Source organism: Chionomys nivalis, chromosome 10, assembly GCF_950005125.1.
Source record: "Chionomys nivalis chromosome 10, mChiNiv1.1, whole genome shotgun sequence".
Taxonomy (NCBI): domain Eukaryota; kingdom Metazoa; phylum Chordata; class Mammalia; order Rodentia; family Cricetidae; genus Chionomys; species Chionomys nivalis.
This window is the reverse complement of record NC_080095.1, coordinates 42,552,702-42,578,384: the sequence shown is the minus strand read 5'-3', so window position 1 is coordinate 42,578,384 and position 25,683 is coordinate 42,552,702. Positions and strand designations below refer to the sequence as shown.

At 41.3% G+C, this 25,683-nt stretch overlaps 1 protein-coding gene across 6 annotated transcripts in view; it reads left to right on the top strand.

The window, feature by feature from the left end:
• Sipa1l1 (signal induced proliferation associated 1 like 1) overlaps positions 1-25,683 on the top strand; it is a 287,298-nt gene that overhangs the window by 139,326 nt on the left and 122,289 nt on the right. The window contains exon 6 of one of the 6 annotated variants that reach the window (XM_057782146.1): positions 16,324-16,363. The exons of the other annotated variants lie outside the window; for them this stretch is intronic. The gene's annotated coding sequence lies outside the window, so the exon portion shown is untranslated. The remainder of the gene's footprint in view (positions 1-16,323; positions 16,364-25,683) is intronic. 6 annotated transcript variants of the gene reach the window in all.

Here is a 25,683-nt window from a genome sequence, read left to right as displayed (position 1 = left end):
TTTGTTTCGTGTGTTGTTTTAGTGTTGTATGTATGAGTGTTTTGTCTGCATGCATTTCTGTTTGCACACGTACCTGATGCCCACAGAGGCCAGAAGAGGGTATCAGATCCCTTGGAACAACCAGTTGTGAGCCACCATCTGGATTCTGAGAACCAAATCTTGGTCTTCTGCAAGAGCTGCCAGTGCTCTTAATTTTAAGCAATCTCTCTAACCACTGTATCTTAGCATTCTTGACAAAATGTAAGCCATTTAACGTCTGTATTATTAAAGTGTTTAAAAAAGCTTCTCGTGCTGTTGGAGGATTCTGGCACACTCTTAATTGGAACATTGTTTTCAGGAATAGGAACAATCCATCTGTCTGTTCCTTCATTCGGAAACCATTGTCGCTCTACCAGTGCAGTGTCACAGAGAGACTTTGGACAATAACAGGAGGACTTCTGTTATTCTATGGGGTCATTTTTATTCAAATGGTTAGCATTTGCTGAGAAAACAAACTTAAGATTTTTTACCCTTCATACTTTTATATGTGCAGGAAGAAAAGCAATGCCTTTTATTGAAAGTAGGTCTCAAGACTGTTTTTCATACATGTATTCTGTTAGTAATAGAATGGTTTCTTAAATTTTTTTTTCTAAAGACAAGATCTCCTGAGTAAATTGGGAGTGTGGGGATTTTGGGAGAGGACAGAACAGAAGGGGGAGGAAGGTAGGAGAGTGGAGAAAAATATATAGCTCAATAAAAACAATAGGAAAAATAAAAAATTTTTTTTCTAACTGTAACTACCCCTCACAATCACCATGGATACAGATTTGTGTGTGTGTGTGTTATGTGTGTGTGTATGTACTGGCCTGTACATACCTGCTCACACATGTGTGGATCTTAGAGATTGATTAATGTTGATATCCACCATTTCCCACTTTTTATTTATTTATTTATTTATTTATTTATTTATTTATTTTTTTTGTGAGGGATGGGGGTGAGATAAGGTCTCATAGCTCTGGCTCTCCTGGAACTCTCTGTGTAGACCCAGCTGCCCTTGAACTCACAGAATTGCCTGCCTCTGCCTTTTGAGTGCTGGGATTAAAGATGTGTGCTACCACGCCTGGCCCCATCTCATGTTTTGAGTTGTGGTCTCTTACTGAATCAGGAATTTAACCATTTCAGTTAGCCTTACTGATCCAACGGGCCCCTGGGGTCCTCAGATCTCCATCATGCCGGGTGTTTAGATGAGTTCTAGGATCGGAGCTTGGCTTCCATGTGTACACAGCAAGCACTTTACCCACTAAGCCCCCCCCCCCCCAGCCCCAGACCCTCAATCCCAGCACTGTGCAAGCTGAGGCAGGAAAATCACATAGTCAAAGCCAGCATTACTTACATAATGAGATGCCTTTTCTAAGAAATGAAAAGGTTGTCTATGTTAGATTTTGCAATACAAGATGGAAATACTCGCTCCATGGAGCTTGTAAGAAAGTACACTAAGTCTTAAGCATTTCTGGTGGCAGTATAATATGTTCAGTGTACTGTAGGCACAGTGGAGCCCACTGGGAGGCCGAGGCAGGTGGATTTCTGATTTTGAAGCCTACCTGCTTTACATAGTGAGTTCTAGGTCAACTAGGACAGTCCAGAGACTCTCTGAAACAAACGAACCCAGGCACTCCTGAGCGAGCATGCACACAAAAGCACACTAAATAAAGGTGTTGTTTGGATGTTTGGTCCAGGGTATTGAAGTCTGTAATAAGCCTTCTGTCTATTTCCTTGTTTAAATGACTTTGGCGCTGTTTGGTATTTAAGGAAGCCCAAATATTTACTAAGAGCAATTGAGCTACTGATACTACAGTTTCTGTAGAATTATTTCTTCTGTTATCTTTTTAACCCATGGATGGACTTTTTGAGTTGGATTGTTTTTGTTTTGTTTTGTTTTGTTTTGTTTTTCCAAGACAGGGTCTCTCTGCAACCTTGGTTGTCCTCGAACTCACTCTGTAGACCAGGCTGGCCTTGAACTCACAGGCCTGCACCTGGCTCTGTTTACCAAGTACTGGGATTAAAGATGTGGGCCACCCCCTCACCCCCCAACCCACGTGCACACGAATTCTTTTGTTTTCTCAAAATGAAGCGAAGCAGTGCCCTGGTGGCCATGGACAGTGAGCTTCTATAGGGACTCAGATCTGTAATTAGGCCTTGCCCTCTGTAACACATTGACCATAGCCCCGCCAAGCTGGAAAAGTGACACACGAGTCATCTAAACAAGATAAATCATCCAGACTGTTGTCTGGTCTCTGTTCGGAGGTCATGAGAAAGGAGACTTCTGACCTTGAAGGCAGAATGGCTGACTGTGTAGGGGAGGTAGAATGAAAAGGGAAGGAATGTGGCCTTGGTTCCCAGGTCTGTTCTTCCTGAGTGAGGAAGGTGGGAACTGTTGCCAATCTCCCACTGTACTGAGTGCCTCACTCTTGCCTGTCTGAAGAGAACTGCCATTGTTGGACTCTAGCGTCCAAACACCAAGGACGAGTCGCCCCCAGAGACCACCTCACACACCACAGCCAATGCAAAAGCATGAGGTTTTTATTAATTCTGTCATGACAGAGTCCCTCAGCATTCGGGAAGCTGAGAGACCCCGAATAGATGGCACAGGCTACTTTTAAAGGGGACACAGAAGCAAGGGGGGTTGTTCTTTGACTATTTTGATTGGCTTATTCGAAAGGGCTATTACCAATAATTGACTGGAGAGCTATTGCCAGATCAGGTGAGGTAAGAGGTCATTTTGACCCCATTTCCCAGGCGACCGAATCAAAACATACGTATATGGGTAATTGTTCAGGAACTGAGTTCGTGCGAGTGTAGCTGTTAGGTCCTTGGTTCCCAGGGGAGGAGGGGAAGCACTATGGCACAGAGGCTGAGAGGATTCAGAATTGTCTTAAAGTCTTACACCATGACTTGACTTGTGGCCGGATCCTCACAGGCCCACTGAGGCCGCAGCAAACCTGGCCACTGCTGTGCCTAGTTTGCCTCCTTCGAATGCCCGCACTCTTTCATAGTTAGGATGGAGGCTTGACAGCTTTTCCTTTCTTGGGGGGATTGCTCAGCAGACTTAGAGGAAACAGAATGGGCCAAAGTCATATTTTGTGTTTATTACATAAAGATAAATATTAATTTTCCTAAAATAATGTTGATATATGTTAATTTATGTATTAAGAAGGTAGAATGTTTTCTTCCTGTTTTAATTTCTTTTAGATGACGTTTAAAATAATCACTGAAGGTTGAAGACATTTGTGAGTCTCTCAGGGATGAGACAGCTAAAGGTTCTCCTTAGACAGAGAGCCTCTTAATTGGTTATTTTCTCTGGGTTTCTTTGAGGCTTTGTGAATTTTCCCAGCCCCCCTTCCCCCATTTGTGCAAGTGCAAGCAGGCAGAGCGGTTCAGTAGCAAAAAGACCCCACTCACCTGTAATGTGGATTGACTCTATGTGGATACATTCTTACTTTCCCGCTGGCATATATGTGGGTTGGTGTCTGGAGAGGAACCGTGTTTTTGCAGGAAGTAGAATGCCCCACCTGCCCTGTGATTTGCTGTGTAAGCTGATCTTAATGCTTGGTTCACGGCTGTACTGAATACATGGGAGCCGGGTTGATTGTCTTTGTTAGTCAGCGGGCTGTTTGTTAGACTTTGTCTCATTTGATTTTTTGGAGTTGTTGAAAATCAGATGTCTAAATTCTAAAGTTATCAATAAAGCTGCTATATTAAAAGATTTTAGAGTGAATTTCTAAGAAACTGATTAGTAACTACTTTTGCTAGTCAATACTCTTGATAAAATTTGTTACTAGTTGATATCTGTTTTCTCAAAGAAATGCAAAGAGGCCTGTGGATTAGGGATTTAGACTGTTACAGAGAGTGCCTGTTCACTCAGAACCATGGCCTTTTTCCTCATACAGATCTGTTTAGTGCCAATTAACCTTGCAGTCACTCTCTTTCTGTAATCAGGAGCCAAGAGATGGTTTCGTAGTACCACAAGCGAATCACTCAACCTCAGTACCCCTAGTTAACATGTGCCGAAACTGAGCCAATATAGCCAGCACCTTCTCCAGCAGCTGGGAATGCAGTGTTTTCCATCAGCGGTCATGTGACATCACTTGATACTTTCTGGGTTACTTGAGTAAATTATTTCCTCTTGTGTTGGTGAAAGTCTCTTGCTAGCAGGTACGGTGAGTGTAAGGATCAGCCACGAATTCTACATGCGCAGGGAGTTTGTAGTTGATGCTGATCTCCTCTAGAGCCAAGTGCCTTCCCAGTTTTTCTGAATTAACACTAATCCCCAGAATGGCTTACCACACTCTTTTGGTCCCCCATTTTAGTAACTAAGATAGCCTTGTGTGTGGAGTTAGGGGGGGCCTTTCTGTAATCTGGAAAGCCCTCCGAAGCAAAGTCTGTGCAGATTGCCCTGTTTGAATATCTGAGCTCATTGTGTTTCCATGGTGTGGCTCCATTTAAAGCCAGTGAAGCCCTGCATGGCCACCTCCCCTGCTTGTGGAATCTGCTTCTAAAGGTTCAGGCCAGGTTCCTTGTCCATTCTTGGGATCCAGTTCTTTAATTGCTTTGTTACTGTTCACTTTTTTGGGTCAGGGTCTTACTGTGTAACTGAGGCTACCCTGTAACCTAGTATAGTCCAGGCTCGTACTGGTGCTTCTGAGCCGAAGGCGCTCAAGTGGCAGGGATACAGGTGTGGTCCATCACACAGTTTCTTGCATTTTGATGGTCATTTAGAGTAGCACATTTTCTGATTTATTTGTTCAGAGTATCAAGAAAGTTAAATGTCTGATCTTAGCAGAGTTTAGAGTAGCTTTTGCATGAAAGGATAAATGCTTGTGGAATGTAGGAAATGCAAAGAAACAGAAGACTGAAAACCATCTCTGATTTTACCAGCCAAACGACTGTTATAACAGCTGACAATGTCTTCTCACAGAACTCAGGGTACTGGAGGGACTGTCCCGAGACTAAAAGCAGCTAGAGCCTTGGTGTCTTCAAAGCATTGAAAATCTGGATTTATTGGTTGTGAAAGGGCGGAGTTTCCTCAAGGAGAAGCTGGGCTCAGCCTGCTCTGCTAAACTTTGGGGGAGTTGGGGGAAATCTTGCTTAGGGCACCTCTGCTTCTCTCTGTCCCTCCCTCCCTCCCTCCCTCCCTCCCTCCCTCCCTCCCTCCCTCCCTCCCTCCCTCCCTCCCTCCCTCCCTCCTTCCCTCCCTCCCTCTGTGTGTGCGTGCACACACACATGCGTGTGTCTGTTGTCTGCCTGCCTGCCTGCACGGCATCACCACATGAACAGGTTGCTAACTAGACAGGCTGGTAACTTACTTTGGAAAAATTGCTCTGCTCCTGTGATACAGACATGAAGGAATATCAGATCACCAGAGGCTGTGCGGCAAAGTCGAGGGCTGAGTGTCTGCACTACCTTGGGATTTTGGAATTTATCTGCCCCCCAATCCATTCTGAGAGGTTCCCTCTTCTCCTGTGCTCCCTTCCACTGTGCCGCATGTAGCTAACCCAGGACTGTGGTGTGCTGCTTAGGATTTCATGTCTGTGAAAGTACTTCAGCTTTCTGATTCTCCTGCCTCAGGTTCTGAGTGCTGGGGTTACAGGTAACCAACAGCACTCCTAGCCACAAAATGGTTTTTGAAATTATATTTGTGTGTTTTTTTTTTTTTTTTTTTTTTAAAGAGGAAAATAGGGTTTTTTATATTTATTTATTTATTTATTATGTATACAATATTCTGTTTGTGTGTATGCCTGCAGGCCAGAAGAGGGCACCAGACCCCTTTACAGATAGATGGTTGTGAGCCACCATGTGGTTGCTGGGAATTGAACTCAGGACCTTTGGAAGAGCAGGCAATGCTCTTAACCTCTGAGCCATCTCTCCAGCCCTATTTGTGTGTTTTGTGTGTTCCTGCACTCAGGTGCCTACGCGAGTGAGTGGGTGTGTTGTGACTTTTGCATGTGTAGATTAGAAGACAAACCATGGGAAATGATTATTTTTTCCCTTCTCCTGTGTGAGTTCTGGGGATCAAGCTTAAGTTTCCAGTTGGCAGCAAAAATGCCTTTAACTGTCACAGGCCTTGCAAAAAATGTTTCTGAATGAAGCTTACTGAGAGTTTTAAATTTTGGTCATATATGTCCTATGTTTTATTACTGGATAGTAATCATGACAAATTATGGAAATAATTTCAAAATGTAATACTTTCCAGGGTAGTAGTTTTGTTTAAACATTTGAGCCTGTTCGTCATTAGAAGAGCTCTGACTCGCGTGCCTTCCATGTCTTCACACAGTGTCTATCGCTCTGCCTTGGTCAGGATGCTTCTCATTTAGTGGCCCTGCTACATCTTTAACGCCCCAGCTGTAGCACAGAATCACACTTTTAGGGAGGTGCCAACACATGTTAGTTTTTGGATTCTTCAATTATAAAACTTGGGAAAATGTAGTAAATAGATGGACAAGACATTTGAGTCGTGGTTTCAGAAAAGCAAAGATGAATAGTTTTATACAAACGGAAGGACACCTTTCTTGTATCAGGAGAATGTGTGCCATTTTAGTACTTACTAAATGTATCCCTCTAGCTACACTAATACAAATAAAATCAAAGCCTGGCAACTGCTCCAGGGTGTAGCTCAGTGGTAGAGCCCCTATCTAACAGGCAAGAGGTTCTCAGTTCATTTCCCAGCACTGCCAGGAATAATCTGTAAACTCAATTATGTAATGAAAGGTTTGAGTCCACATTTCAACCACCAGTATTTTATTATTTTCAAATGTTAGAATAACTCTGAAAGATAAATGAAATGTTTTTATTAACATTTTTATTTGTATTTTTATGGTGAAGAATGTGGTGACTATAAAAGATATTTATAGATCAGGTATGATCAGTATGTGTAAGTGTGGTTTATGTCTCTTAAAAATGCCAGTTAGGCAGCTGGGCAGTGGTGATGCACTCCTCTAATCCCAAAGGATTAAGCAAAGGCAGGTGAATCTGTGAGTTCAAGGCCAGCCTGGTCTACAGAGTGAGTTCCAGGACATCCAGGACAGCCAGGGCTACCAGTGAAACACCTTGAAAAATCAGTCAATCAACACAGTGAGCTATAACCAACAGAAAGCCAGTGTTTTAACACATTACCCTGAGATGTTCCATGCTTGTATTCTTAAGTAGAAATGAGGTCAGTTTGATATTAATCAATCAGTGCAGTTAGCTGTAACCAGCAGGAAGTCAGTATTTAACACATTACCCTGAGATGTCCCGTTCTGGTATTCTTAAGTAGAAATGAGTCAGGTTGGTATTGCTCATTAAGATGGAGTGAAGGGCATGTTGCCGCTGACAGGTGCTCAGAGTTTGGACATGAACCTTGTCTTTCAGAACTTTCTCACTTGGTCCCATCTGTTTTTTTCTGAGTTTTTCTTATATATAATTGTGGATGCTTCGGTTTTGTTAAACTTAAAAGTTTCTGGTGATTCAGTCTTTGGGTGTTCTTGTGTGCTGGCAAAAGATCTGGAATGTCTTCCCGGACCCTCATTGTCACAGAGAAGGGCCTCACATCAGTGGATTTGTGGGTGGGGTCACTGCTGGAGTCTTCTCTTGGAAGCCTTCCCTTTTCCGTTGCCATGCCTTCTTCCAGTGGGAGGTCCATAGTCTCTTGTTTTTTCCCCTGCTCCTGCCCTCTTGTCTTCCCTTCTTTCCTCCTTATCTTAACCTTCCCAGCCCAGAGCACTCTGGTAGTTCTTCCAATAGCCACTCCAGGCTTCGGAACCTCTCTGGATCCTTTTGATGGTGTTTTTATTGGCCCATCATCTCTGCCCAGATTGGCTGGACAGATAGGTCGACCACAGGCAGTTGATAGTTTCAGTCACAGATTAGCCCATTGGGAGGTTTCTGTTTAGTGACTCACAAAGGTCATTAGACACATTCTGTTAATCTCCTAGTTTAATGGAGCATCTATTGAAGTACTGGGTGACTGTCCTTTTCTGTGAAAACCAATGTACCCAGTTAGATTGCAGCTATGTGGCCAAACGGCCAGAGCTCTCAGCTGACACCCTACCCACTCCTAGGCGTTTCCTCTACCTGTGTCCTTTGACCTAACCCTGTCTCGAAAAACTGAGAGAGAGACAGAGACAGAGAGACTGACAGACAGACAGACACAGACAGAGACAGAGTCTGGAGTAAGATTAAGTGAACCTTGGTCAGTTTCTTCCAATCTTGGGGGGAAGGGGCCTTCACTCACCATTAGTATGTCTTACTGTCTCCACCTCCACAAATGCCCAGACCTGTCCACTTTCCATCTAACTAGGGCGTGTGTTGAGGACTCCAGACCTAGCCGCCCCTTTATGATGCAACTTCTGTTTAGAGCTAGTGTCTTTTCTTGCTTTATACGATCTATCTCAGCTTCCTGAGGAGCTGGGGCCATGCACCTGTGTCTGCACTTTGGATTTTTGTTTTCTTCTTTTTAATAATGGTACTAGGATCACACCAGGTCATTAGGCACTCTAAGCAGTTGCTCTACACTGAGCTGCATTTCCAGACCATGCCGCCCGTACATTCAGACCCGTCTGATACCCATCTGCCTCTCACCCTGTATCTTAGTTCCCCCTTTTCAGCCATTAGGGTAATGGCTGACTTTACCTCAGACATACTGCTTTCTCGAATGCTAGGGGCTTCTGCTCGTTCTTCAGTCAACCCAGGATGTTCTCCTTTTATACCCAGCTCCTTCCTTGAGAGGCTTTTCTTGTTGAGTGTGGTGTGGGTAGACTCACTTGTTTCACCTTGGAGAGCCAGGGGTTGACCTTAAGTTTTAGAGACAGGGTTTCCCACTGAAGCCAGAACTTACTGGTTTAGCTAAGGACAGCCAGTGGGTCACCAGGATCTACCTGCCTGTGCCCCTCAGTACTGTGGTTATTGTCTGTGGCTTTTTACAAGGTGCTAGGGATCAGTTCTCCCTTACTGTTGAGTTATCCGATGATTTGCAGCGTCCCTGGTATCTTCCCAGTAGATGCCAGTAGCACGCTCATGCTCTCAGTTCTGTGACCACAGATGTCCGCAGAAGTGTGAAGGCAACCACCACAGTTTAAACCCACTCTCCTAATGAAATGTTTGCTTTAGTTCAAAATGAAGTCAAATTCCTTTTTGTTTTCTATGTTTTCTTTTATTAGAGGAATATACATTGTTTAAAGCTATTATAAAGATTGTTCAACTCATATCATTGCTAAGTTATGCATCTATTTTCATCTTACATGGTTCTGTAATTAGAACCTTAGAATACTCTGAAGGGATTTGTTCTTTCAGTGTTCCTATATTTTCCACCTGCTCCCATCACCATGGAGCTAACACTCGGAAAGACATCTTAGATTAAAAACAGGAATGACTGAACCGGGAAAAAAAAATCTCCCCCCTTCTGTTCTGTTTCTCCTTAACCCTTTGTCAGCCAGATGGAATACTGATTTTAAAGTGGGACACATTGTAGCAAGGGCACACTTTCCAGAACTTGCACCCCTGGAAATTAACCAGCAACAGTGTAATTTGAACAAAAACATGAATGCACAGTTTGAGATAAGGGAAGGTGTATGAGAAATGCTTGGGGAAGGGATCATCATTTTATAGACCTCCATGCTTCAGATATACATTACTCCAGAACCCCTACAGCAGACAGAAAGATGGCGATGGAATGTATGGAAGCTGAGTTTAAATGTGGATGTGTTTGGTTCTTTTTTAGAAAATAAATTTATTTATTTGTTTTACATCCCAGTAGCAGTTTTCCCTCCGTCCACTCCCTCCCAGTCCCTTCCTCGCATCCCGCTCTGTTCCCACCACCCAGCCCACTTTCCTCTTCCTTTGTTAGGAAAGGGCAGGTCTCCCATGAGCATCAACAAAATATGACTTAGCAAGTCACAATAAGACTAAGCACTGCCGTGTGTACTAAGGTGAGCTAGTAGGATGCCAAAAGCCAAGTAAAAAGCCAGAGACAGCCCCTGTTCCCACTGTTAGGAGACCCACAAAAGGACCAGTGTTTTTTGAATCCTTACCAGCTTCTTTGCTTCCTCCTGTCAGTGCTGGGGGCAGAATCTAGGGCCTCCTGCTGGTGAGGCCAACACTCTACCATGGAGCTACACTCTGAGCCCTGCCATGTTTCTAGGAGACATTATGAAAACCAGACATATGAAGAGTTCTGCAATATCAGAGGTTAGAAAAGAGTCTCAGCGGGGGCTGAGGGCTCAGTGTTCCAGTGCTTGTATAGTGTGTACAAGGCTGTGGATTCTCTTGTCAGTACAGCGCCGGCAGCAGAGGTACAGCCCAGGGAACCACTCGCTGTGCTGGCTGACTGAGTGGCTGGTCCACACAGGTGCACACCCCATAGGTGATTGGGATTTAGGTTTTGAATCTCAATATTCTAATTTTTACTCTTTGATTGAAGCATTTTAAACGCTTGCAAACTAGCAGCAGATGTCAGTGTTTCCATTTTCTGCTTAATTTTAATTATAACTTTTTTTTGCAGAGGAGGGTATAGCCTGCCATGAACAGTCTCCAGGTTTTTGTTACAGTGCACACTGCTTGCAGAGCTTACTCCCCATCTTCCCACACACAATGGTGCTGGACTCTCCCAGAAACAATTTCATTTCAAGATTGTAGCAAAAAACAAAAAAAAAAAATGAAGAATTAATGAGTTTTGTGATGTATGGTACTAATAAACTTTCAGAGATGTATCCTTTTATTATCTGATAAATAAGCATAAAACAGTGAGAACATCTTAAAATTAGGATCTAGTTCTTGATTTATCTTTGGAGTGTTCTGGACTGGATTATAAACAGGATAAAAACTTTCCTGCATTTACCTCCTAACCAAATGTTAATTTTGAAGCTTCCAAAAACATGTTTTCTAATGGCTTAAAAAAAAAAAAATCAGGAGCCTTGTTCCCTGAGGATCAGGAGAGTGTGCTCCCAGGAGAGTAAACTTGCGTGCTTGTAGGACCTGGGTCCCACTCCTCTGAACCACGGCACACTTTTCATTGGATGTTTATTGAAACACAGGTGGAGAGCCTTTTTCATTAACACCAAGCTTATGCTTCAAGTGAACAAGTTTGTGCATTTTAGTGGATTTATTGCCGTAGGAATTAGATTTTGGGGTACACCTTAAAGGTACCACTGATTTTTATCACTTATATTCATCTGTTTTGGCCTATTATAAACTGTTTAAATGCAATCTTCCTTTTTTAAGTTTTCATTTTATGTGCATTGGTATTTTGTCGTGGCTGTCGGTTCCCTGGAACTGGAGTTATAGATAGTTGTGAACTGCCATGTGGGTGCTGGGAATTGAACCTGGGTCCTTTGGAAGAGCAGTCAGTGCTTTTAACCCCTGAGCCATCCCTCCAGCTCTAAATGTGATCTTTCATCAAAATAGCTGTTTGTGAGTGAGAGCTGTAGGGTCCTGTTGGGTGCATTTGCTCTGTTAGAAATGCAGTGGCAGCCTCCCCACTGGAACAGACAAGCATTCTACTACACAGTAGCTGCTCTGAAGTCAGCGCTCCCAGGATGGCAGGTGCATTTGGTAATGCTTCCAGCGATCCTGGAGCTTTGCCATTAACTCCACTGGTATCTGTTTTCAGTCTTGCCTTTTGTTCTTTTGTGCATCCGATTCTCCTACAGAAAGAAGGGCAAAGAAAGCTTTGGCCACGCTCGTCCTTCCCATCATGGAGGGAGCTCATTTGCCAAGACAGAGGATGCTGCAGACTTCTACTCAGATTTTGTTTGTCAGAACTCTAGACCAGTCACTGGGAGCCTGAGTGATGTGGAGACTGACTTGTCCTCTGGGACTAGGTTAGAATTCTGCACATCTGCCAGAACAAATGAGTAATCCGTGGTGAATTGAAGAGCTGAGAGACGGACGGGACTAGGTGCGAAGCCGTGTGTCTTACCTGCTGGCAAAGGACACTGTGTACCAGATGTATTTAGAAGTGCTGGAACTTTGAATTCCTTTGATTCTTGACTTCCTAGAACAAATTTTATTATGGACCATGTTTACAAGAGTCTCCTTTCAGACACTTTTCTCTGGCCATACTGTCATTTTCCAGGTGACTCAGCTATTAGGGTAATAAATACTCTGCTTTAGCGTCTTTCCTCACCACTAACTGTATGATTGAAAAATAGGAACTTGACCATAATATTTAATTTGAAAACTGAAAAGATACTTGATAAATTTGTTTTTTAAAAGAATTTATTTGTAGCTGTCTAGAAATTTTATTTGGTTTTACTGATAATGAAACACTGAGAAGATGATTCATTTTCACATGTATTGGCAGTGAGCAGAGAACACAGGTCAATGGGCAGTGAGCTCACAGTGGATGGGCAGTGAGCTCACAGTGGATGGGCAGTGAGCAGAGAACACAGGTCAATGGGCAGTGAGCAGAGAACACAGGTAAATGGGCAGTGAGCTCACAGTGGATGGGCAGTGAGCTCACAGTGGATGGGCAGTGAGCTCACGGTGGATGGGCAGTGAGCTCACGGTGGATGGGCAGTGAGCTCACGGTGGATGGGCAGTGAGCTCACGGTGGATGGGCAGTGAGCTCACAGTGGATGGGCAGTGAGCAGTAGTCTGTGCTGACAACTCTCAGGTATAAACTGCCCTGCAGAACCAGATCAATTGAGGAATTTCTTTGGTGCTGCACTATCACTAATGCTTTGGTAATTATGTATCTATTGATGTCTTTTAACACTCAGAAGGACATTGCATTTGCTTATTGTTGGACCCTTTCTAAATTGTAACTTTCATGAAAGGCAGGGATGGATGTTTGTCATCCTTCAGTTTTATGGTCCTCTGGAAAGAATGAAAACATGATGATATATATTAAATTAAGAGTGTTATTAAACTAGTGTTAGTTACTTTTTCTTTTTATATTTATTGCATACCTTGATTTTGTCTGTTACTTGTCATGTTTAAAGACAGTTCTTTGAAACTTGAGACACAAAGTACTGCCTCCTGTGTTCTTTTTGTTTTAATTTTGTTAATTAAATAAAATTTTGTTAAATACTTCTTAATTTTTAGTCATATGTGTTTATATATATTTTTTGAAAGAAATATGTTGTATTTTGTGGTTTTGTTTTATTATATACTGAGGTTCTATTACTAGGATTTTGCTGTCATTATTTCAGACTGATCTTGACTTTACTTCATAGATGAGGCTGTGTTTGAACTCACAACAGTTCTTGCTCCAGCCCCGTAAAGTCTTGGGATTGCTGGTGTCTGTCTGCCACCCTACCTGTCTTAGTCATGAACCTTTGACCATGACCTCTTTTATTATTATTATTATTATTACTGATTTTTATTGAGCTTTACATTTTTCTCTGCTCTCCCTCCCTACCTCTCCCCTCCCCTAATAGTAATAGTTAGTAACCCTCTTCCAAGGTCCCAATGCTCCCAATTTACTCAGGAGATCTTGTCTTTTTCTACTTCCCATGTAGATTAGATCTATGTAAGTCTCTCTCAGTGTCTTCATTGTTGTCTAGGTTCTCTGGGATTGTGATTTGTGTGCTGGTTTTCTTTGCTTTATGTTTAAAAACCACTGATGAGTAAGCACATGTGATAATTGTCTTTTTGGGTCCTGTTACTGCACTCAAAATGATGCTTTCTAGCTCCATCCATTTCTCTGCAAAATTCAAGCTGTCGTTATTTTTTTCTGCTGCGTAGTGCTCCATTGTGTAAATGTACCACATTTTCCTTATCCATTCTTCGGTCAAGGGGCATTTAGCTTGTTTCCAGGTTCTGGCTGTGACAAACAGTGTTGCAATGAACATAGTTGAGCACATGTCCTTGTGGCACGATTGAGCATCCTTGCGATATATACCCAAAAGTGGTATTACTGGGTCTTGAGGAAGGTTGGTAACTAATTTTCTGAGAAATGACCATACTGATATGCAAAGGGGCTGTACCAGCTTGCACTCCCACCAGCAATGCAGAAGTGTTCCTTTTCCCCCCACAACCTCTCCAGCATAAGTTGTCATCAGTGTCTTTGATCTTGGCCATTCTTACAGGTGTAAGATGCAATCTCAGAGTTGTTTTGATTTGCATTTTTCTGATGACTAAGGATGTTGAACATTTCCCTAAGTGTCTTTCAGCCATTTTAGATTCCTCTGTTGAGAGTTCTCTGTTTAGGTCTGTACTCCATTTTTTTATTGGATTATTTGTGTTTTGGTGTCCAATTTCTTGAGTTCTTTGTATATTTTGGAGATCAGACCTCTGTCTGATGTGGGGTTAGTGAAGATCTTTTCCCATTCTGTAGGCTGTTGTTTTGTCTTGTTGACTGTGTCCTTTGATTTACAGAAACTTTTCAGTTTCAGGAGGTCCCATTTATTTTTTCTCTCAGTGTCTGTGCTACTGGGGTTATATTTAGGAAGTGGTCTCCAGCGCCAATGTGTTCAAGTGTACTTCCCACTTTCTCTTCTATAAGGTTCAGTGTAGCTGGCTTTATGTTGAGGTCTTTGATCCATTTGGACCTGAGTTTTGTGCATGGTGATAGATATGGGTCTGTTTCATTCTTCTACATGTTGATATCCAGTTATGGTAGCACCACTTCTTAAATATGCTTTCGTTTTTCATTTGATATTTTTTGCTTCTTTGTCAAAAATCAGGTGTTCGAAGATGTGTGGATTGATAGCCGGGTTTCTATTAGGTTCCATTGGTTCTCCTGACTGTTCTTATGCCAATACCATACTGTTTTCAGTACTGTAGCTCTGTAGTAGAGTTTGAAGTCAGGGATTGTAATGTCTCTAGAAGTTCTTTTATTGTACAGGATTGTTTTGGCTGTGCTGGTTTTTTGCTTTTCTATATGAAGTTGAGTACCATTCTTTCGAGTTCTGTGAAGAATTTTGCTGGAATTTTTGATAGGCATTGCTTTGAATCTGTAGATTGCTTTTGGTAAGATTGCCATTTTTACTATGCTAATTCTGCCTACCCAAGAGCATGGGAGATCTTTCCACTTTCTGGTGTCTTCTTCAATTTCTTTCTTTAAAGATTTAACATTCTTGTCATACAAGTCTTCCACTTGTTTGGTTAGAGTTACTCTGAGATACTTTATGCTATTTGTGGCTATTGTGAAGGGTGTTGATTCTCTGATTTCTTCCCCAGCCCTTTTATCATCTGTGTACAGGAGGGCTACTGATTTTTTTTTAGTTGATCTTGTATCCTGCTACATTACTGAAAGTGTTTATGAGTTGTAGAAGTTCCTTGGTAGAAGTTTTGGTTTTGCTTATGTAAACTATCATATCATCAGCAAATAGCGAGAGTTTGATTTCTTTTTTCCTAATTTGTATCCCCTTGATCTCCTTTCGGTGTCTTATTGCTCTAACTAAGAGCTCAAGAACTATATTGAATAGATATGGAGAGAGTGGAAACCTTGTCTTATTCCTGGTTCCAATGAGATTTCTAGATGTTTCTCTCCATTTAGGTTGATGTTGGCCGTTGGCTTGCTGTATATTGCCTTTATTATGATTTAGGTATATTCCTTGTATCCCTGCTCTCTCCAAGACCTTTATCATGAAGGGATGTTGTATTTTGTCGAAAGCTTTTTTGGCATCTAATGAGATGATCACATGGGTTTTTTTTTTCATTTTATTTATATGGTGGATTACGTTGACAGATTTTCATACGTTGAACCATCCCTGCATCTCTGGGATGAAGCAGACTTGATCATGGTGGGTGATAGTCTGATGTGTTCTTGGATCAATTTGCCAGTATTTTAGTATTTATGCATCAGTGTTCAGGAGTGAGATTGGTCTGTAAATGTCGTTCTGTGATTTGGGTATCAGGGTAATTGTAGCCTCATAAAAAGAGTTTGGCAATGTTCCTTCTGTTTCTATTGTGTGGAATAATTTGAGGAGTATTGGTATTCGTTCTTCTTTGAAAATCTTGTAGAATTCTGAGCTGAAACCATCTGGTCGTGGGCTATTTTTGGCTGGGAGACTTTTGATGACTGTTTGTATATTTTTAGCAGTTATAGGTCTGTTTAATTTCCTTATCTGGTCTTGATTTAATTTTGATGAGTGATACTTATTCAGAAAGTTGTCTATTTCCTTTAAGTTTTCCAATACTGTGGAGTACAGGTTTTTGAAATATGACCTGATGATTCTCTGTATTACCTCCTTGTCTGTTGTTATGTCCCCCTTTTCATTTCTGACTTTGTTAATTTGGATATTCTCTCTCTGCCTTTTGGTTAGTTTGGATAAGAGATTGTCTATTTTGTTTATTTTTCTCGAAGAACCAACTCTTTGTCTTATTGATTCTTTGTATTTTTTGTTTCTATTTTGTTGCTTTCAGCTCTCAATTTGACTATTTTCCTGCCATCTAGTTCTCTTGGGTGAGTTCTTATTTATTTATTTATTTATTTATTTATTTATTTATTTATGTTGTTGTTGTTGTTGTTGTTCTAAAGTTTTCAAATGTTATGTTAATTCACTAGTGTGGGATTTTTTTTCCAGCTTCTTTATGGAGGGATTTAGTGCTATGAACTTGCCTATTAACACTGATTTTATTGTTTCCTCTAAATTTGGGTATGTTATGTCATCATTTTCATTGAGTTTTAGGAAGTCTTTAATTTCTTCCTTGACCCATTGATGGTTCAGGTGAGCATTGTTTAATTTCCTTGTGTTTGTGGGTTTTCTGGAATTAGTATTGCTGTTGACTTCTAGTTTTATACCATGGTGATCTGATTAGGTACATTGGGTTATTCCATTTTTTTGGTATTTGTTGAGGCTTGTTTTGTTACCAAGTATGTCGTCAAGTTTTGAGAAGGTTCCATGAGGTGCTGAGAAGGTATATTCTTTTCTGTTTTGATGGAATATTCTATAGATGTCTGTTAAGTCCATTTGAGTCATAACATCTGTTAATTCTCTTACTTTTCTGTTCATTTTTTTGTCTAACTGACCTGCCCAGTGGTGAGAGTGGAGTGTTGAAGTCTCCCACTATTAGTGTGTGGGGTTTAATATATGATTTAAGCTTCAGAAGTGTTTCTTTTACATATGAGGGTGCCCTTGTGTTTGGGGCAGAGATGTTCAGCATTGAGATTTCCTCTATGGATTTTTCCTATGAATAATATTAAATGCCCTTCTTTTTCTCTTTTGATTGATTTTAGCTTGAAGTCTATTTTGTTAGATATTAGGATAGCTACACCTGCTTGTTTTTTAAAGTCCATTTGATTGGAATATTTTTTCACAACCCTTTACTCTGAGACAATGTCTGTCTTTGAGGTTGAGGTATGTTTCTTGTATGCAGAAGAAGAATGGATTCTGTTTTCATGTCCAATCTGTTAGCCTGGGCTTTTTTTATATGTGAATTGGGTCCATTTATATTATGGGATATTAATGACCAGTGACTGCTATCTCCTGTTAATTTAATTTTTATTGTTGGTGATGTTAATATTTCCCCTTCTTTGGGACTTGCTGCTATGAGACCAATAATTGTCTGTGTTTATGTTGATATACCCAACTTCCTTGGGTTGGAGTTTTCTTTCTAGTATTTTGTGTAGGGCTGGGTTTGTGGCGAGGTATTGGTTAAATCTGGTTTTGTCATGGAATATTTTGTTTTGTCCTTCTGTGGTGATTGAAAATTTTATGGGAATAGTAGTCTGGGCTGGCATCCGCGGTCTCTTAATGTCTGCATAACGCTTGACCACAACCTCCTGGCTTTCATTGTCTTCAATGAAAAGTCAGGTGTTATTCTGATAGGTCTTTCTTTATATGTTACTTGGCCTTTTTCCTTTGCAGCTCTTAATATTCTTTCTTTACTGTGTATGTTTAGTGTTTTGATTATTCTGTTGAAAGGGGGATTTGCATTTGTGGTTCCTGATCATTTTCTAGTGATTTCTGTTTCTATAATTCCCTCAGCTTGTGTTTTCTTTATTGTCTCTATTTCAGTTTTCAAGTCTTGGATAGTTTCTTTCATATGTTTAATTGCTTTTTCTTGGTCTTATTTAATGTCTTCCAATTTTTTGTTTGTCTTTTCCTCCATTTCTTTGAGAGATTTCTCATTTCCTCTTTCAGAGTTTCAAACATTCTCCTGAAGTTATTTTTAGGTCATTTTCTTCTGCTTCATCTATATTTGGTTGCTCAGGTCTTGCTGTTGTAGGGTCTTTAGGTTTTACTGTTGTCATGTTGCTCTTTGTGGTGTTGTGTGTGTTCTTAACTTTTCTACTCATCTTTTCCTCTAATAGTCTGTGATCTGTTGATTAATCTTCTGGTGGCAGTGAATCCAAGGCTCAGATGGTTGTTCTTTGTGGTATAGTCAGTGCCATGGTTTTAGTTACCCTATTGGTCACTCCTTGTTCCTAGAGGTCATTCAGTGCTTCTGGGCTTTGCTTCACTCCCTTGGAGTTTGCTGTCTCAGGCCAACTCTAGCCTTGGTTGTGGGCTCAGACCTATTTCTGTAAATGCCTGTGGTCTGGATCCATTCCTACAGAGGTCCCTGGCATGGGGTTGGTCCTGTAAAAGACTCTGCCTCCAGTCTACTCCCTCAGAGTTTCCAGGCTCAGGTCTTCCCAGACCCACAGAGGACCTGGTTCAGGCTTACTCCATCAGAGGTCCTAGACTTACGCTTGGACCCCCAGAGGTTTCTGGTTCTTGCCTGTTCCCTTTGACTTCCCAGACCAATGCCCCAGCCCACAGAGGTCCTGGTTTAGTCCTATTCCCTCTGAGGTCTCAGACTCATGCCTTGACTCCCAGAGATCTCTGGTTCTTGTCTACTCCCTTGGATGTCCCAGAATCACGCCCAGACCCACAGAGGTCCTGGCTCAGGCCTAGTTTTTTGGAGATCCTAGACTCACGCTGAGACCCACAGGGGTCCTGGCTTAGGTCTCCTTTAAGGTCCCAGATTCACATCCAGACTCTCAGCCATCTCTGGCTCTGGCTCACTTGCTCAATGGTTTCTCTTCTATACCTGTTCCTGTGTAGTTCACTGTCTCAGGTCTGCTCTAGCCCAGGTTGTTGGCTCAGTCCTGGTCCACAAATGCCCCTGGACTATATCCCCTCTGGCTCCCGTGGAGCTTGCTTTCTCGACCTCTTCATATGATTGGCATTTTGGATATTCTTCCCTCTTTCTAACTCGGTTGTTCTGTCAGCCCACTACAGGGTGCCTGTGGTTCATGGTGCTGTGCTGTAGCACATGCTCTTTTCATTCCCAAGTGTAGTTGTAGCTGTAGATTTATGATTCTCTGGGAAGCCATTCCTGGCTTTTTGTGAATCTCAGGTGCTTGTCTCCTACATCCTTACCATTTTGGGTATGTATTCCTAGTTGCCTGCTCGTCACCAGACTACTCTGCCATGTAGCTCAAACAGAACTTAGAATCAAGCCTGGGTTTTATGCATGTTGGGCAAGCATTCTAACAATGAAGCAACATTCCCCAGACTTCAGTTTCTCGTGTGTGTGTGTGTGTGTGTGTATAGATAGGCCAGAGGTCAATGTTGCGTGGCTTCCTCAATTGTTCTCCCCCTTAATTTTCAAGGTAGGGTCTCTCAGTGAACTCGTAGCTAGCTCACTGATTGGCTGGACATCCAGGGAACTCATGGGATCTGCTTCCTCAGTATTAGGGTTGCAGTTGTTTGTCACCATCTGACCTTTTCCCAAGTACCAGACATCTGAACTCAGGTCCTCAAGCTTGCACAGTAATCAGTTACCCACTGAACCATTTCTTAGGACAAACTGCTTCTCATACTCACTGGCACACAGTAAGCATACAATAAATATTAGCTCCTATATATATTTTCATTTCATCCCAGTTCCTCCCTATTCAGTGCTAGGGATCAAACTTAGAACTTATAAATACTATTCAAGTAGCTAGCTATGACGCCACATCCCCAGCAGAGAGAGAGACGGGGGGGGGGGGGGGGGGGGAGAGACAGACAGGGCCTGGTATGGGCTCCTGAAGCCAAAGCCCACCCTACAGTGACATACTTTCTGGAACAAGGCCACACCTCCTAATCCTTCTAATCCTTTCAAAGAGCTCCACTCCCTGGTGATCAAGCACTCAAGTATATAAGTCCATGAGGACAATTCTTATTCAAACCACCACAAGGTTAGAGGTCTAGCTCAGCAGTAGGGCACTTCCCTGTGATGCAGAAGTTTCCGGGTTCTGTTTCATAAAGAACTTATTTATGTATGTTTGCTTTCTGTAACCAGACCCACTCTTCTTTGCTCTAATATTAATTAATGGGTTGTTATGGGTGTTTTGTTTTCTCTCCCCTAAGCATGTTATCTGCTTATTCTTGGCAATTTCCTTTTCTATTCTTTCTCTACACCCTGTAATATTTATTTGATTTTTATGGAGGCAGAAGTTGTTTTCCTGGTGTTTTTCAGTTTCCGATTCTTTTAGTTTCTCTGCATGTTGCTGTGACTCCTTTTTATATTATTAACTGCTGCAAGTGTTATTCTTGTTTGACTTGTCATTTCTCTTGACCTGGGAGATCTACTCAAATGGGAGAAATCTTTGGAACTATTTCCTGTGTCTGATGTTTACATACACCCTGAATGTGGCTTTGGGAAGGGGATCTTTAATCTACCTGACGATTTTACTGAAGGTTTTGATGATCAAGCCAAAGTCTACCAAATTTCCAAAGAGCCCCCCTTCTGCTGAGGCAGTGCCTCATAGCACAGTCCAGTCTGTAGCAGCCTCCTTCCCCTTGGGTTGGTGAAGGTGGTGGGCTTCCTGGAGAAATGCCACTTCATCTGCTGTCTGGCAGATTCTTTCTCATTGTGTAAAATCCCCGCATATGGAAGGCTTTGCTCTTCTTTTCTATTGGGCATGCTTTCATGACCTTGTTACTGAGCTCTCACTGCTTCTAATAAAAAAATATAGAGTAAATGTGATTTCCTACCTGTTCCGTCCAAAGTAATTTTGCTTTTCTGGATAATTTCTTTGTAACAAAATATTTATAAAGAAGGGAACATTTTCTTTCTCAAAACCAATCTTCCATTTCCTCCCATTTCTCTGAGGTTCTTTCATTTTCTTATGTATTGCTTTGTGACTTTTCTTGCATAAATGTGTTTATAAAGATTAGCTATTTTAAAAGTTAATAGTGTATCTTAAATTTTATCCTGTTAACTACCAGTCAACTCCTAATGCATAAAAATAGAGGGAAATATAATTTTGATCATGTTACCTAACCAAGAAATTATTAAAATATCAACTCAAGGAAGAATTCAGCAGAAGACTAGATATAAAGGAAGTTAAGAGACCATTAGGTATATAGCATACCGGCAGTGGTGCCGTAGAAAAGACACATAGTCCATCCCATCAATAAAATATAATATGCCTTGTAATAAGCACAGCAAACAACATACAGCAGCTTTATGCTGTTTTCTGCATTTTGAGATGGTGTTCTCCTGTGCAACTTAAGTTGTCCTAATCTTTGTCCTTTGGTCTCAACCTCCCCAATGCTGTAATTATAAGTATGTGCCACTAGACCCAATATTTTTATGAATTAAAACATTTTAAAAGCTAGTTTAAGAAATAAGAGCTACTGTCTGGTATTGAACAGAAACTTCAGCATTTATAAGCACCTAGTGCTCCTAAATTAATTTATAAAATGAATGCAATTAAAGATTAAAGTACTATGACCAAGAGAATTTTCTAAAAAACATGACAGAATGATTCTAAAATAATTGAAGATGCCAGATGGGGTCAGTGGGATTTGTTATAACGCTGTCGAATTTGGATTGGTGTGGTGGCAGTGGCACACAGACACACAGAGAGGGATTACCAGACACAGGGATTTGGTCTTGACATTGTGATTATTATGTCAATAATTACAAAGTACTGCTGACTATAAGGAATAGTTGTAGGACAGTGTGAGAAAAGAAAATTATATTCTGGATGAATTAAAGGCATCATTTTGAAGAGAAACATTTAAACTTTAGAGGGAAATGCATAGCACTGGAAAAACAAGGACATTTGAAAGAATGTAGAAAGAGAAAACTACAAATTTGACCTTTTCAAAAATTTCAAATGAGTCTGGGGATACCACTGATTTGGTTAGTGCTTGCCTAGCATGGACAAAGCCCTGGGTTTGATCCCTGGCACTTGTGTAAACCAGATATGCCTGTGGTGTTAGCATTCAGCAGGTAGAGGCAGGGAGATCAGGCATTGAAGGCCACTCTTGATTACATAGGTGGCCTGTGGCCACCCTGGAATACTTAAGACCCTATCTTTATAAATAAATAAATGAATAAATGAACAAATGAATAAAACTTAAAAAGACAAAAATTTGAGTTGGAAACACAAGAAAATATAGTTTAAACAGCAATCAGACAAAGCTTTAATCTGAAAATAATGTGACTATGTATACCCAATGCAGGGCTTACATTTGTAGTACCCAGCTGTGTTCTAAATCTTAGTGAGAAGCAATAGCCTAGGAGGGCAAAAACACAATAGAGTAGATTAAGAAATACATTCTGATTCTCTACCAGGGCTAGTGAGGCAGCAAGACAACATCCTGTATTTTCCTATTGGCAACAGTTTAGTGGTGGACTTGGGAGATTCCACATGGTGTGTACAGTGCTGTATATAACTGTACATATGAATGGGCAGTTTGATCTTTTGGTGGGGTTTGGGCATTAAACATGGGGCATCACACATAATAGGCAAAGACTTTGCTCTATGAGCTGTGTGTCTGGTCTCAACTAGATATTCTCTAAGGATGTTGGAAGATGCTCTGCCTTGCTGAGGGGCTTTGCTCCTGTTCCTGAAGAAGACGCTGAAATAAATATTCATTCTGTCACTGTTGGTAGTAACACAAAAAGAGGAAACAACCCAGACGTCACCCAGCAGGTTCTAATAGCTTTCCCCACTCTTTCTACTCAGTATTTAAGCATCTGGAAGCTGTTAGGAGGGTTTGTATCTTTCTGTAGCAATGAGGATAAATCATCAATAGTTTGACATGGCAGAAGAAACTTACACAGTGTCTCTCGGCTTCACAGCCACAGTCTGCTGTTGTGTCCCTGCTGTGTACATGGGGGGGGGGGCATCCTGAGAGCGAAGCTCTGGAGAAGTTGCTATTTTAGCTGTATCTCTGACCTTTTGTTTTTCATTGTAACAAATTTGCCATTATATATATTTGACATTTATTAAGTCCGGATGATGGATATTTATATGTTTGCACATTTCATAATTAAAACATTTCCTGTGAATCATAGCATGGTACTCTCCAGCCAAACTCATTGGATAGGACACTAAGTCTCTTTCTTCCTTTAAGCCACTAAATATCACTCCCATAAATTCTTTCCCTGCTTGAAGACTGAGGACCACAAATATCTGGGTTTCTAGGCCACTTCTAAGTCAGTAGGCTTCTATCTAGAGAATGCTTCTTTTCCCTGTCTGTCAAAATATTCAAGGTCAGGTAAAAGTGGAAAACTTAGGAGACTCCAGTTAACACGGTCTTGGTCAACAGAGAGAGTGGGTTTAGAGATTGCAGAAGACTCTGACCTCCTACATTCATGGGATTGGAGGTCCAAGTCCCTGGCAAGATCACACTGTGATGGAATGGATTGTAGATTGCGGAGTCTCTTTCTGGTGTGAACATGGAGCCACAGGCCGTGAAGAATTATGTGAAGCTTTACAGAGCTTACTTTCTGGAATTCTGGACTAGACCTTTCTCTATAGAGACATGGGCTGTTGTGGAATATTAGTTTAAGATGTGTTACATTTCTTTATGCTGTGGAAGATTTGTTTAATGATGCAAAGTTGTGTTGTATTCTTTTATGCTGCATTTGTTTAACTCTGTGAAGCTGTGTTGTTTTGCCTGCCTAAAATACCTGATTGGTCTAATAAAGATCTGGATGACCAATAGCAAGGCAGGAGAAAGGATAGGCAGGGCGGCCGGCAGAGAGAATAAATAGGAGAAAGCCGAGAGGAAGGAAGGAGTAAGAATAGAAGGGGCCAGCCACCCAACCAGACACTGAATAAGAAGGAAAGAAAGATGTACAGAAATAGAGAAAGGGAAAAGTCCATGGGCAAAAGGTAGATGGGATAATTTAAGGAAAGCTGTCTAGAAACAAGCCAAGCTAATGCTGGGCATTCATAAGTAATAATAAGCCTCTCCATGTGATTTTTTTTTTCCTTTTTTGTTTGGAAGCTGGGTGGTGGATCTCCAAAAAGCCAAAAGAGCCAAAGAGTTAAAAACAGTCACCTACAGTGGGCTATGGATCCTGACATTTATGGGCCTTCCAGCCCAGTGGGTAATCCCAATGAGTAACTCATAGAGATTACCCCAATCTCAGAATTCCAAAAAAGGGGTAGTATCCAGTCTTTTTGCTTTGAACGGGTAGAAAACATTACAAATTATTTTACTTTATTCATTTTAGAAAGAAACTAAGCAAATGGGCAGAAAAAGTCATTATATCTATGGAAAATAAAGTAAGCACCCGAGTGAATATAGCCATAAACTATAAGCCTAGTATACACCACTATATGAGGCAGTCATCATTGGACACTTGAACCCTGGAGGAAGGAATAGTGCAGTGATACCTGCGATGTTCTAAAGCACGGGCTTTACTACCTGTCAGCTGCCAGGCACTTCAAGCCCAGGTCGACATCCAAGACTGGAAACTTATACAGGAAAAGAAAAGAGAAAGGAAGGAAGGGAGGGAAGAAGAAAGAAGCAAGCAATTATTAAGTCTGAAAAAATAAACTATAAGCAATTGAACAAACACAGTCATAAAATTATAAATCCTGGAAATATGAATTTATTAATTTAGGTATGGTATAGATGTATAAACATACATACATGGATATAAACACACAAAATATGGGGGAATGAGAAATAATTAATGAGGGTGTGTTAATTTCTCATTTCTAAAACAGGACTTTAGTGGTACTATCTTAAGATTGATGATGCAAACACCAGCATGAGCCTGTCACTTTAAGAATATAGAAATGCCGTGGGAAACAGACCCAGGATTTAGTGTGTTTGTTCTAAACCTGGAGAAGATTGAAGCAATGTTTTACTTTTCTCCTTATTTGCCCATGGTCTTAGGCTTCTGGTATATGGGAAAATTAAAAACAAAGTAGTATTGCAGTATGGACTTTTTGCTGTGGGCTTGGTTCAATTTTACACTTTTTCTGGAACCTTGGCATTGAAAAACTAAGGCACAGTACTTGCACTGGGGTACCTGGCAGTACGGTGGACAGTGTATAAGAAAACCTTCAGCTGTCTGGGTGGACCCTGTGCAGCTGATGACAAAGGCAGCATCGGCATCTGGAGGAGAGGGCCGGCAGACAGAGCTCTCAGGATCTGAGAAAGCAGGAAAGATGTCCAGGAGCTGGTTTAGAAGCCGCCTTTGCTGAGCACAGCCATAGGCTTCCAAGTGCCCCCAGAAGTTGTAGGGCTCACGGTGTGACCAGACCTAGTTCTCCTCTGTTCCCTTCTGTGGAAGGGTTCTGCTCATTTCTTTTGCCTCCAGCAGCATAAGAATACCCGTTTTAGTTGTTTCATCATTAACTGAACTCCAGCTTTCTTGGAATTTTTCCTCATAGGTGTCAAATGATGCCATGTTGATTTCTGCCTTTGCTTATTATAGCCATACTCTCAGTAAAAAATAGACGAGCCTTGAGCTTGTGTTCTGTTAAAGAAATTTTCTTTCTTCAACTTAGTCTGTTTTAAACTTCTTTTAACTGCTATTTTTTTAAAGAAA